This window comes from Ranitomeya imitator, chromosome 5 (assembly GCF_032444005.1).
Source record: "Ranitomeya imitator isolate aRanImi1 chromosome 5, aRanImi1.pri, whole genome shotgun sequence".
Lineage (NCBI taxonomy): Eukaryota > Metazoa > Chordata > Amphibia > Anura > Dendrobatidae > Ranitomeya > Ranitomeya imitator.
The window spans coordinates 43,430,022-43,442,788 of record NC_091286.1 but is presented as its reverse complement, the minus strand read 5'-3'; positions in this window follow the sequence as shown (position 1 = coordinate 43,442,788).

The following is a 12,767-nucleotide window of genomic DNA, read 5'->3' as shown; positions in this document are numbered from 1 at the left end:
TGTAAAAATGAGAAATTGCTGGTCAACTTTTAACCCTTATAACTCCCTAACAAAAAAAAAAATTGGTTCCAAAATTATGGTGATGTAAAGGAGACATGTGGGAAATGTTACTTATTAAGTATTTTGTGTGACATATCTCTGTGATTTAATTGCATAAAAATTCAAAGTTTAAAAATTGCGAAATTTTCAAAATTTTCGCCAAATTTTTGTTTTTTTCACAAATAAACGCAGGTACTATCAAAGAAATTTTACCACTATCATGAAGTACAATATGTCACGAGAAAACAATGTCAGAATCACCAGGATCCGTTGAAGCGTTTCGGAGTTATAACCTCATAAAGGGACAGTGGTCAGAATTGTAAAAATTGGCCTGGTCATTGACGTGCAAACCACCCTTGGGGGTAAAGGGGTTAATGGTCTTTTTACATTTTATGTGTTATTTCCATAAAGATTATTTTTGCACTAACTAGTTTGAATCACTTCTGTGTCTTCAGGCGGCACTACCATTTCCATCAGTGACCGTGCCTTTTTCAAATTATAGTTGAAGTGTTGAGTATTCCTTTTTGGACATATGTGATTTAGACATATAAATATGCAGACATATAGACAGAGAGACAGACATAGACATATAATGGCACAAATTTTAAATAAAGTAGTGAACCGGGGAAAATATCGGCGGGTGTTTATTTGAATAAAATATTTTTGTTTTGTGTGTTTTATTATTACTGGATTAGTAATGGGGGTGTCTGATAGACACCTCTCCATTACTAACACCAGGGCTTGATGTCTGCTTTGTGTTTGGGCAATTCACAGCTGACATCAACCTCGATCCCCATTAGCCTGATTGCCACCACACCAGGACAATCGGAAAGAGCCAAGGCGAAGCGCCGGAACTGGCGCATCTCATCCACTTCTGGGGCAGCTGCGGACTGTATTTTTTAGGCTGGGAATGGCCCAATAACCAGGGACATTCCCAGCCTGATAATATCAGCTCTCAGTTTTCGGCTTTACTTTGCTGATTACAAAAAATGGGAGGACCCCACGTCATTTTTTTCCATTTATCTAATCATAAAAACTGTCCAATAAGCTCCACAGTGTGCAATTATTTTTATATGTTAGGGGTTATTCAATTATATGTCTATATGTCTGTATATATATATATATATGTCTGTCTATATGTCTATATCTATCTATATCTACTATCTATTTCTATAGCAATGCATAGGCCCTCTCCGCTCTATAAAATGCCCCTATTGGACAAACCATCAGCAGATTTGGTTTCCAGTACCATCTATATGCTTTTGATACCAAATTATACACATAGTCTTCTGACATGATCACCACATTACTATAAAATACCAGAGAATGTCTGTCTGCTGTCTCCAACATCATGTCTTCCTTCTATCTGAAGCCGAAACTCTCCAAAACTGAACTTCTCGTGTTTTCTCCCTCTACTAACCTTAGTATATCCAATATTGCAATTGCCATAACTCCCAAGCAGCACACTCGCTGTCTTGGGGTCATATTTGACACAAAACTTTCCTTTAATTTCTATATCCAATCACTCGCTCATGTTACCTACATCTTAAAAACATATCCAGAATATGACCTTTTTTCACATTTGAAGCTGAAAAAACTCTGATTGTTGCTCTTATTGATTCTCATCTGGACTACTTCAACTCTCTACTGATCGGTCTTCCTCTAACCAAACTTTCGCCTTCTCCTGAATGCAGAAGCCACGGTCGTCCAGCCGCTTCACTGACGCCTCCACTTTGTGCCAGTCATTGCACTAGTTGCGCATTTGCTACAGAATACAATACAAACTTATCTCTCTCACCCACAAAGTTCTCCACAATTCTGCACCACCCTGTATCTCTTCTGTCATCTCTGTCTATCACCCTACCAGTGCTCTCTGTTCTGAAACTGACATCCTGCATTATCTGAACCTCGGACTTCGTTCCCTTTGAGGAGCTGGCCTTGTTCTAAAGAATACTAGGCCAATGGACGTTGAGCGGAAACCACAGCACTAAGGGATGCAGACTTTTGTCCAGAACGAAGTACCGGTTACGTCACACTTATTGTTATGTTTTATTGGAGATTTGCATGCAGTGTTTAATTAGAGATTTACTTGCTCGTCAGTTTAAATGCACTAATTTCACCTGAAAGTGTTTAGCCTATGGAATCAATGTTTCCCTTCAGTGACAGTAAGCAGAGGAAGACATGCAGGCTGGATATTATGTATAATGGTAAAAACAATCATTCCACTGCTCTTGATGGTGTCTCAGAGGCCTCAATTGAGCCATTGTTTCATATGAGACTGTACATTGACTCTTGCTGTATGTTAATTTGTGAATGCATGCTGATTACGTATTACTGCAGTTTACTAACCTAAGCAAATTAGGATAAATATCCAGATTATTTTAACGACTGAACAATAAAGGTTGATCTCCCATCATCTTCCTCCAATCCTGTGGAAGAATGTCCTGAACGGGAGCTGTGGATATAAAAAATACCTGGCTCCCTCTGTAAAGAGACTTTTTTCAGTAACAGCTCAAAGAACCATGGATCCATCTGGTGGAATACAGGTCTGCTCCCCTGCCCATCAGTGAACATACAAAGACATTTGGATAACCTCATTTGGGAGTCTACTATATGTGGTTGCTGGCTGGAGATTGATACACGTGCTACGGTCATGATATCTAACGTCTGGATGTGAGAAACTATCTTTAGAACTGTTTTTTGCCAGCTGGAGCTTGATACACGTGCTATGGTCGTGATATCTATCATCTGGGTGTGAGGAACTATCTTAAGGATTGTTGTTGCCAGCTGGAGAGGAAGACATGTGCTACGGTCATGGTATAGAGCATGGACTGTGACTATAGACTATACTGGTGGACCAGTGGGCCAACGAAAAATTGTGAGACAGTGGGCATCGCCTGGTACAAGGGCAGTGGAACTATCGACCCCAGGATGGGATCCTGTGGACTGGGGACATTGTATTGTGACCATGTACCCAGAATTGCTGTAAGACCATGGATGTGAAGAATAAAAATATTTGCTATTTCAACCTGCCTAGGTGATTATTACAACTCACAATCTCAGATGTTCACAGTTTCCAAAACTACTTTTGTGCTTCACCAGTTTTCTGGAATGCATTACCCAGGACAATCCGACTAATGCTTACTCCCCACATTTTTAAATGAGCTTTGAAGCACATCTCTTTAGAAAAGCCTTTCGCCTCACTTCACTAATCTAACTCTTCCCTTTTCCCTCTTTCTAAATTTTCCTCAGATTCTAGTCCTTCCTATTCACCTGTCTCCAGTTCCTGTATGCATCTTGGTAACTGTACTTAGACAGATACTGGCTGATGGCAGTATTTTACACCCGGTCCGGTGCCTGTGCCTTCGCGGGGTCCCCGTCGGGACTCCCGCTCTGTGCCGGCCCCATGCCATCCTGATGCAGCCTCTGCTTCCCCTCTCTCCTCTGCTTTTTCAAAAGGTACATCTGACCAATGGTGTGTTAATGATCACTATTTATAGTCCCTCCACCATAGGGAGGGTGCCGGAGCAACTAGTATCCTCTGTAGCTAACTTCCGGTTTCGGCTAACATGTGCTTTGTTTCTGAAGTTTTCTGCCAGTGCTCCGCTTATACTGTTTCTCTCCACAGACTATCAGCTACCTGTTACCTGGCTATCCTTTATATGATAACCCCTATTTATTACAATGATAGCTTGACCGTTCATGACAAGCACGTTCCACCTATTGAGCCCTCCCTCATCTCCTTATAGATTGCAAGCTTGCAATCATGGCCCTCACTCCGACTGTAACTGTTAAACTATGTGTTACTTTGTATTGTAGTTGGATCGCCCCCAGACACAGGGCCACGCGTTCTCATTACCGGGCCTCTCTGGTTCGGTTCTGAGGCTGTCACGGTGGCTAGACCCGGTCCGCGACCCTGCTAAGGGGCGTCCAATAAAGGTGGTGCAGTCTGTCAGGGGTTCGTGACGCCGCCCGTGGTGTTCGGTCAGGGTGACCGACGCTGCTGCGGGGTCCGCTGGGGTGATGGAATGGCAGCTGGATGGTATACCTTCCCACAGGTGAAGTATGTCCCCAGGGCTTCCCAGTAAGGTGGATGGTGATGGTGTGAGGTGCAGGCAATAACGAGGACACAAGGTTGCAGTCTCTTTACCTCTTTACTGAAGACTTCTGGATCCTCAATCCAGAGCACGTTTAACAGGGCTATCAGAGACAGGCCGGTCTGATGGGCACTTCCAGAGTTTCCCTCGCAGATGGAAATCGTTGCCCACCACTAGCGCCTGTGTGTTGTAGTCCTACCCTGCTGAGCATTCGGAATAGTCCTCACAACTGCTGTTCTCGTTGGTTCGTTCTCTACAGCTCTCTCTCTCTCTTTAGTTCCAGATGTTGCTAGTCTCTCGTCCCCCAGTATGTTTTGGCTAGGACGCACCCGTATGACGGGAAGGCTTGGAGGTCTTCCGGGACCCTAGAGACGCTCCTCTCCCAATGTTGCCCCCTAAAGGTGTGGAGGGTAAATCTGCTTCCCAGAGCTTCCAGCAAGACAGAATTAATTCATACTGATAACGCTGGACAAACATAGAAAGCACTGAACGGATAAGTCCACAATCTGTGATCAGAAAAGCGCAAGCAAAAACTTAGCTTTGATGAACTGGTCAGGATAACAGGGAAATCCAAAGAGATGTGAATCCAACCAGGAACCATTTACAAGTGGCACTGGCTGAAGGAACAGCCAGGCCTAAATAGCCGAGCAGAAGAGACGATAAGTGGAGGCAGCTGATGACAGCTAACTCCAAGGAGCAGCCATACCACTTGAAACCACAAGAGGGAGCCCAAGAGCAGAACTCACAAAAGTGCCACTTACAACCACCGGAGGGAGCCCAAGAGCGGAATTCACAACAGTACCCCCCCCCCTTGAGGAAGGGTCACCGAATCCTCACCAGAGCCCCCAGGCCGATCAGGACGAGCCAAATGAAAAGCACAAACCAAATCAGTGGCATGGACATCGGAGGCAACAACCCAAGAATTATCCTCCTGGCCATAACCCTTCCACTTGACAAGATACTGAAGCCTCCGCCTCGAAAAACGAGAATCCAAAATCTTCTCAACCTCATATTCCAATTCTCCCTCAACCAACACCGGGGCAGGAGGGTCAACCGAGGGAACAACGGGCACCACATATCTCCGCAACAAAGATCTATGGAAAACATTATGAATGGCAAAAGAGGCTGGAAGAGCCAAACGAAAAGACACCGGATTAATAATTTCAGAAATTTTATAAGGACCAATAAACCGAGGCTTAAACTTAGGGGAAGAAACCTTCATAGGAACATGACGAGAAGACAACCAAACCAAATCCCCCACACGAAGCCGGGGGCCAACACACCGACGGCGGTTTGCAAAACGTTGAGCCCTTTCCTGAGACAACGTCAAATTGTCCACCACATGAGTCCAAATCTGCTGCAGCCTGTCCACCACAAAATCAACACCAGGACAATCAGAAGGCTCAACCTGCCCAGAAGAAAAACGAGGATGAAAACCAAAATTACAAAAGAAAGGCGAAACCAAAGTAGCCGAACTAGCCCGATTATTAAGGGCAAACTCGGCCAACGGCAAGAAAGACACCCGATCATCCTGATCAGCAGACACAAAGCATCTCAAATAGGTCTCCAAGGTCATAGTAACATAACATAGTAACATAGTTAGTAAGGCCGAAAAAAGACATTTGTCCATCCAGTTCAGCCTATATTCCATCATAATAAATCCCCAGATCTACGTCCTTCTACAGAACCTAATTGTATGATACAATATTGTTCTGCTCCAGGAAGACATCCAGGCCTCTCTTGAACCCCTCGACTGAGTTCGCCATCACCACCTCCTCAGGCAAGCAATTCCAGATTCTCACTGCCCTAACAGTAAAGAATCCTCTTCTATGTTGGTGGAAAAACCTTCTCTCCTCCAGACGCAAAGAATGCCCCCTTGTGCCCGTCACCTTCCTTGGTATAAACAGATCCTCAGCGAGATATTTGTATTGTCCCCTTATATACTTATACATGGTTATTAGATTGCCCCTCAGTCGTCTTTTTTCTAGACTAAATAATCCTAATTTCGCTAATCTATCTGGGTATTGTAGTTCTCCCATCCCCTTTATTAATTTTGTTGCCCTCCTTTGTACTCTCTCTAGTTCCATTATATCCTACATACATATATACAAGTCCCCCTAGTGAAAGACAGGTGAAACTGTACAATATTGTGGTCGCTATTTCCTAGATGCCCGACCACCTGCAGATTTGTTATTCTGTCAGGTCTATTAGATAGTATTAGGTCTAAAAGTGCTGCTCCTCTGGTTGGATTCTGCACCAATTGTGAAAGATAATTTTTCTTGGTTATTAGCAGAAACCTGTTGCCTTTATGGGTTTCACAGGTTTCTGTGTCCCAGTTAATATCCGGGTAGTTAAAGTCCCCCATAACCAGGACCTCATTATGGGTTGCAGCTTCATCTATCTGCTTTAGAAGTAGACTTTCCATGGTTTCTGTTATATTTGGGGGTTTGTAACAGACCCCAATGAGAATTTTGTTACCATTTTTCCCTCCATGAATTTCGACCCATATGGACTCGACATCCTCATTTCCTTCGCTAATATCCTCCCTTAAAGTGGACTTTAGACAAGACTTTACATAGAGACAAACCCCTCCTCCTCTCCGATTTTTACGATCCTTTCTAAACAGACTGTAACCCTGTAAGTTAACTGCCCAGTCATAGCTTTCATCTAACCATGTCTCGGTTATTCCCACTATGTCAAAGTTACCTGTAGATATTTCTGCTTCTAGTTCTTCCATCTTGTTTGTCAGGCTTCTGGCGTTTGCGAGCATGCAGTTTAGAGGATTTTGTTTTGTTCCAATCTCCTCACTGTGGATTGTTTTAGAAATGTTCTTACCTCCCTTCTGAGTATGTTTTCCTGGATCTTCTTTGTTCAAGTCTAATGTTTTTCTTCTCGTCCCCTCTTCTTCTAGTTTAACGCCCTCCTGATGAGTGTAGCGAGTCTTCTGGCGAATGTGTGTTTCCCAGGTTTGTTGAGGTGTAGTCCGTCTCTGGCGAGGAGTCCATCGTACAAGTAATTCACACCGTGGTCCAGGAATCCGAATCCTTGTTGTCTGCACCATCGTCTTAGCCAGTTGTTTGCATCAAGGATCCTGTTCCATCTCCTGGTGCCATGCCCGTCTACTGGAAGGATAGAAGAAAAAACTACCTGTGCATCCAGTTCCTTTACTTTCTTCCCCAACTCTTCAAAGTCTTTGCAGATTGTCGGTAGGTCCTTCCTTGCCGTGTCATTGGTGCCAACATGTATCAGAAGAAATGGGTGGACGTCCTTGGAGCTAAAGAGCTTTGGTATTCTATCGGTCACATCCTTGATCATCGCACCTGGAAGGCAGCATACTGCTCTTGCAGTTATGTCCGGTCTGCAGATGGCTGCTTCTGTACCTCTCAGTAGTGAGTCTCCCACCACCACCACTCTTCGTTGCTTCTTGGCTGTACTTTTTGCTGTCACTTGTTGCTGTGTGCCCTTTTCTTTTTTGCTTGCTGGTATTGCTTCATCCTTAGGTGTGCCATCTTCATCCTCTACAAAGATTTGATATCGGTTCTTTAGTTGTGTGGTTGGTGATTTCTCCAACTGATTAGTTCGCTCAGTTTGGCCATTAGTCTGAGGATGAAACGCCGAAGAAAAAGACAAATCAATGCCCATCCTAGCACAAAAGGCCCGCCAAAATCTAGAGACAAACTGAGAACCTCTGTCAGAGACAATATTCTCCGGAATGCCATGCAAACGAACCACATGCTGAAAAAATAATGGAACCAGATCTGAGGAGGAAGGCAACATAGGCAAAGGTACCAGATGGACCATTTTAGAGAACCGGTCACAAACAACCCAGATAACAGACATCTTCTGGGAAACAGGAAGATCCGAAATAAAATCCATGGAAATATGCGTCCAGGGCCTCTCAGGGACCGGCAAAGGCAAAAGCAACCCACTAGCGCGGGAACAGCAAGGCTTGGCCCGGGCGCAAGTCCCACAGGACTGCACAAAAGCACGCACATCGCGTGACAAGGAAGGCCACCAAAAGGACCTAGCAACCAAATCTCTGGTACCAAAAATCCCAGGATGACCAGCGAACACTGAACAATGAACCTCAGAAATAACCTTACTTGTCCATCTATCAGGCACAAACAGCTTCCCCACAGGACAGCGGTCAGGCCTATCAGCCTGAAATTCCTGAAGCACCCGCCGCAAATCACGGGAGATAGCAGAAAGAATCACCCCCTCCTTAAGAATGCCAATCGGCTCAAGGACTCCAGGGGAATCAGGCGAAAAACTCCTAGAGAGGGCATCAGCCTTAACATTCTTAGATCCCGGAAGATACGAGACCACAAAATCAAAACGGGAGAAAAACAGGGACCATCGAGCCTGTCTAGGATTCAGCCGCTTGGCCGACTCGAGGTAAATCAGATTCTTATGATCGGTCAGGACCACAACGCGGTGTTTAGCTCCCTCAAGCCAATGTCGCCACTCCTCAAACGCCCACTTCATAACCAACAACTCCCGATTGCCGACATCATAATTGCGTTCCGCAGGCGAAAACTTTCTGGGAAAAATAGCACACGGTTTCATCAAAGAACCATCAGACTCCCTCTGAGACAAAACTGCCCCTGCCCCAATCTCAGAAGCTTCGACCTCCACCTGAAAAGGAAGAGAAACATCCGGCTGACGCAACACAGGGGCAGAAGCAAATCGGCGTTTAAGCTCCTGAAAGGCCTCAACAGCCTCAGAGGACCAATTCGTCACATCAGCGCCTTTCTTCGTCAAATCAGTAAGGGGCTTAACCACACTGGAAAAGTTGGCAATGAAACGGCGACAGAAATTAGCATAGCCCAAAAATTTTTGAAGGCCCTTCACAGACGTGGGTTGGATCCAGTCATGAATAGCTTGGACCTTAACAGGATCCATTTCCATAGACGAGGGAGAAAAAATAAAACCCAAAAAAGAGACCTTCTGAACTCCGAATAGGCACTTAGACCCCTTCACAAACAAAGCATTATCACGAAGGATCTGGAACACCATCCTGACCTGCTTCACATGAGACTCCCAATCATCGGAAAAAATCAAAATATCATCCAAATATACGACCATAAATTTATCAAGATAATTGCGGAAAATATCATGCATGAAAGACTGGAACACAGATGGAGCATTAGAGAGCCCAAATGGCATCACAAGGTATTCAAAATGGCCTTCGGGCGTATTAAATGCAGTTTTCCATTCGTCACCCTGTTTAATACGAACAAGATTATATGCCCCTCGGAGGTCAATCTTAGTAAACCAACTAGCCCCCTTAATCTGAGCGAACATATCAGTAAGCAAAGGCAAGGGGTATTGGAATTTGACCGTGATCTTATTAAGAAGACGATAATCAATACAGGGTCTCAAGGAGCCATCCTTCTTAGCAACAAAAAAGAAACCCGCTCCCAATGGTGACGAAGAGGGCCGAATATGCCCCTTCTCCAAAGACTCCTTAACATAACTCCGCATGGCGGCATGCTCTGGCACAGACAGATTGAAAAGTCGGCCCTTAGGGAACTTGCAACCAGGAATCAAGTTAATAGCACAATCACAGTCCCTGTGCGGAGGAAGGGAACTGGACTTGGGCTCCTCAAATACATCCAGGAAATCCGACAAAAACTCAGGGACCTCAGAAGAGGGGGAAGAGGAAATTGACATCAAAGGAACGTCACTATGTACCCCTTGACAACCCCAACTAGTCACCGACATAGTTTTCCAATCCAGCACCGGATTATGTTCCTGTAACCATGGAAAACCCAGTACAACAACATCATGCAGGTTATGCAACACCAGAAAACGGCAATCTTCCTGATGTGCTGGAGCCATGTACATAGTCATCTGTGTCCAGTACTGAGGTTTATCCTTGGCCAAGGGTGTAGCATCAATACCCCTCAAAGGAATAGGGCTCTGCAAAGGCTGCAAGGAAAAACCACAGCGCCTGGCGAATTCTAAGTCCATTAAGTTCAGGACAGCGCCTGAATCCACAAATGCCATGACAGAAAAGGACGACAATGAGCAAATCAGGGTCACAGATAAGAGAAATTTAGAAAAAATAGAAAAAACAGCAAAACGAGGCAGAGCTTCTTACCTGCCTAGGCCTCTAAACAAATGCAGGATGCAGTGGACCCATGTGGTTAAGATGTGGTTTTGCTGTTTTTTCTATTTTTTGGAGGATCTCTGATCTCTGAATCTTCTTCTTGTGCTCTTGCTGTTTAGAATTAGGACTCGTAAGCGTGGGGACCCTTGACGCGGGTTACGAGCTTGCGTATTTTGGCCAAAGTATAAACTAATACCTCACAAAAATTTTTTTATATTTTTTTGTGTTTTTTGCACTTTTTTTCGGGGTGCAGGTGGGCCCATTTTTGTCTTGTAAACTGTGGTGTCTGTTCACATGGGGTGCATTTGGATAGCGCTGGGCAGGCCCGCCTGATCTAATAGAAGGGTGTCACTACTAGGCTTGCCTGGATGCTGTGCATCTCCATTGTGTGAACAGCGCCACATACAAGTCTTTTATGTGCAGCATTGTGCCAAGCAGCCACCCCCTCCATTAGTTTGGTAGGTTGAGAGTGGCTGCCTCATCGGTTATGCTGCACCTGTGTAGTCTCCATCTTAACCACATGGGTCCACTGCATCCTGATAGAGCATTTGTTTAGAGGCCTAGGCAGGTAAGAAGCTCTGCCTCGTTTTGCTGTTTTTTCTATTTTTTGGAGGATCTCTGAATCTTCTTCTTGTGCTCTTGCTGTTTAGAATTAAGTACACACAGGCAGAGCGTAACTTACATGTGGCTTCATGCAGCCACGAATTGGCATCGTAGCTCTCCCACATCATTGCCCAGGAGAACATCTGCAGGCAGACCACCCATCACCCCAACCACACATCGCCTGACCCCAAAACCAAAGTTCAGATCCACAGTGGCTGTGGGAATAGTCCTCCATTGTCCACCAGCCAGTTCAATGACAATCCCAGGTCCTCGATGGATTGCCTCAGGCCGAACCACTCGGGGATCAGCCAGTGTGAGGAAAGCCCCTGAGTCACAAAATCCAATAAGTCTCTGTCCATCCAGCACGACCTCCTGCAAGTGCTTATCTCGATGAGCAGAAGTCGTCATAGCTGCAGGTCGCACACCATAAACTCCTAGTGGTGCAACATGGGTGGGTGAGGCACAAGGCCAGTCCTCAAGTAGTGGTGACACGTCGTCCTCCATGGCACTTGGCTGTACATAATTAATAATACAACTGGGTACAGGATTAATCCTCATTTGAACAGCTGGGCAGGAGGCTTGCAGATGCCCCGGCTGTCCACATCGATAGCATCTGTGCTGGGTCTCACTCCATCCAAGGCGTCCTCTTGGGCGAGGGGTAAGGGAACCTGGAGGCCGGCCCCCACCTGAAGGTGCTGTAGGGTTTTGAGGACGACTCCTCCATGGGCTGGCTGGGCATGAGGCCTGCAGATGCCCCGGATGCCCACAACCATAACACCTGCGCTCTGCTACTTCCTCTCCTTGTCGTATTCCAGAAAACGCAGTAGAAGCAACTGGAGGCACATTTACACGGGTATCAGCATGAGGTGGTGGCTTAGAGGAACGGGGAACAATGGGGACAGAAGAACAGGGGGCCACCGGTGTTGTGGAGCTAGTAGGCCTCTCTCCATCCTCCAACATAATCCTCCACTGAGGCTTGATGGTGAGAGCCTCATCAGCTAGAGCTGCAGCTTCCTCCACAGTGGCTGGTCTCCTTTCACGCACCCATTCCCGATCTCAGCAGGGCACTTGAAGTAAAACTGCTCTTTTAGGATAACCTGGAGGAAGGTCTCCCAGGTTAAGGCCTCCTCTGCCTCCAGCCAGCGACGACATATTTGTTTGAGTCTGTGGGCATACATCTTGAAAGACACTTCCTCATCACAGGCTAAAGTACGGAACTGAGTCCTGTAAGTGTCTGGGGTAACAGCATAATGTTCTAGAATAGTCCGTTTAATCTCCGCATACTCACAGTTCCCCTGAGGGTCCATAGCTCTATAGGCTGCGGCAGCTCCACCCTCTAAGAGCCCCACCAGATGTCGGACTCGGTCCCTTTCCGGGACTTCCATTAATCGACACTGATGCTCAAAGTCCTGGAAGAAGCCCTCAATGTCGCCTGCAGCCTCATTAAAGGGCTTGAAGTCGAAGGGAGCGGGAATCTCTCGGATGAGCCAGGTTTTGCACCAAGGTAGAATTAAGGATTTCAAGACATTACAGGAGGAATTTCTGCTGCCAAGCTCTGAACTGTATCAGTATAATCGCATCTCTCATGCATATCGGGCACAATGTAGGAGGGGGCCTATAGAGATTCAGGTGGACCTGATGCTAGACTTTATCCTTATGGGGGAAAGCACAAGGGGGGTGATCTCGGGAATATATGAGTTCCTGCTATTTTCCTTTTTAGAGAAACATCCTATCAGAGCCAGGGCGAAGTGGGAGGCCGATTTGGGGGCGATTGACGGCGATCGGTGGGACTCAATATTGGAATACGTGCCCAAGATCTCGATGAGTGAGCCTGGGAGGTTGTCACAATTGTTTGTTATTCATAGGGCCTATAGAACTCCGGATATGCTGTTCAGGGCAGGTTTAAGACCTAATTC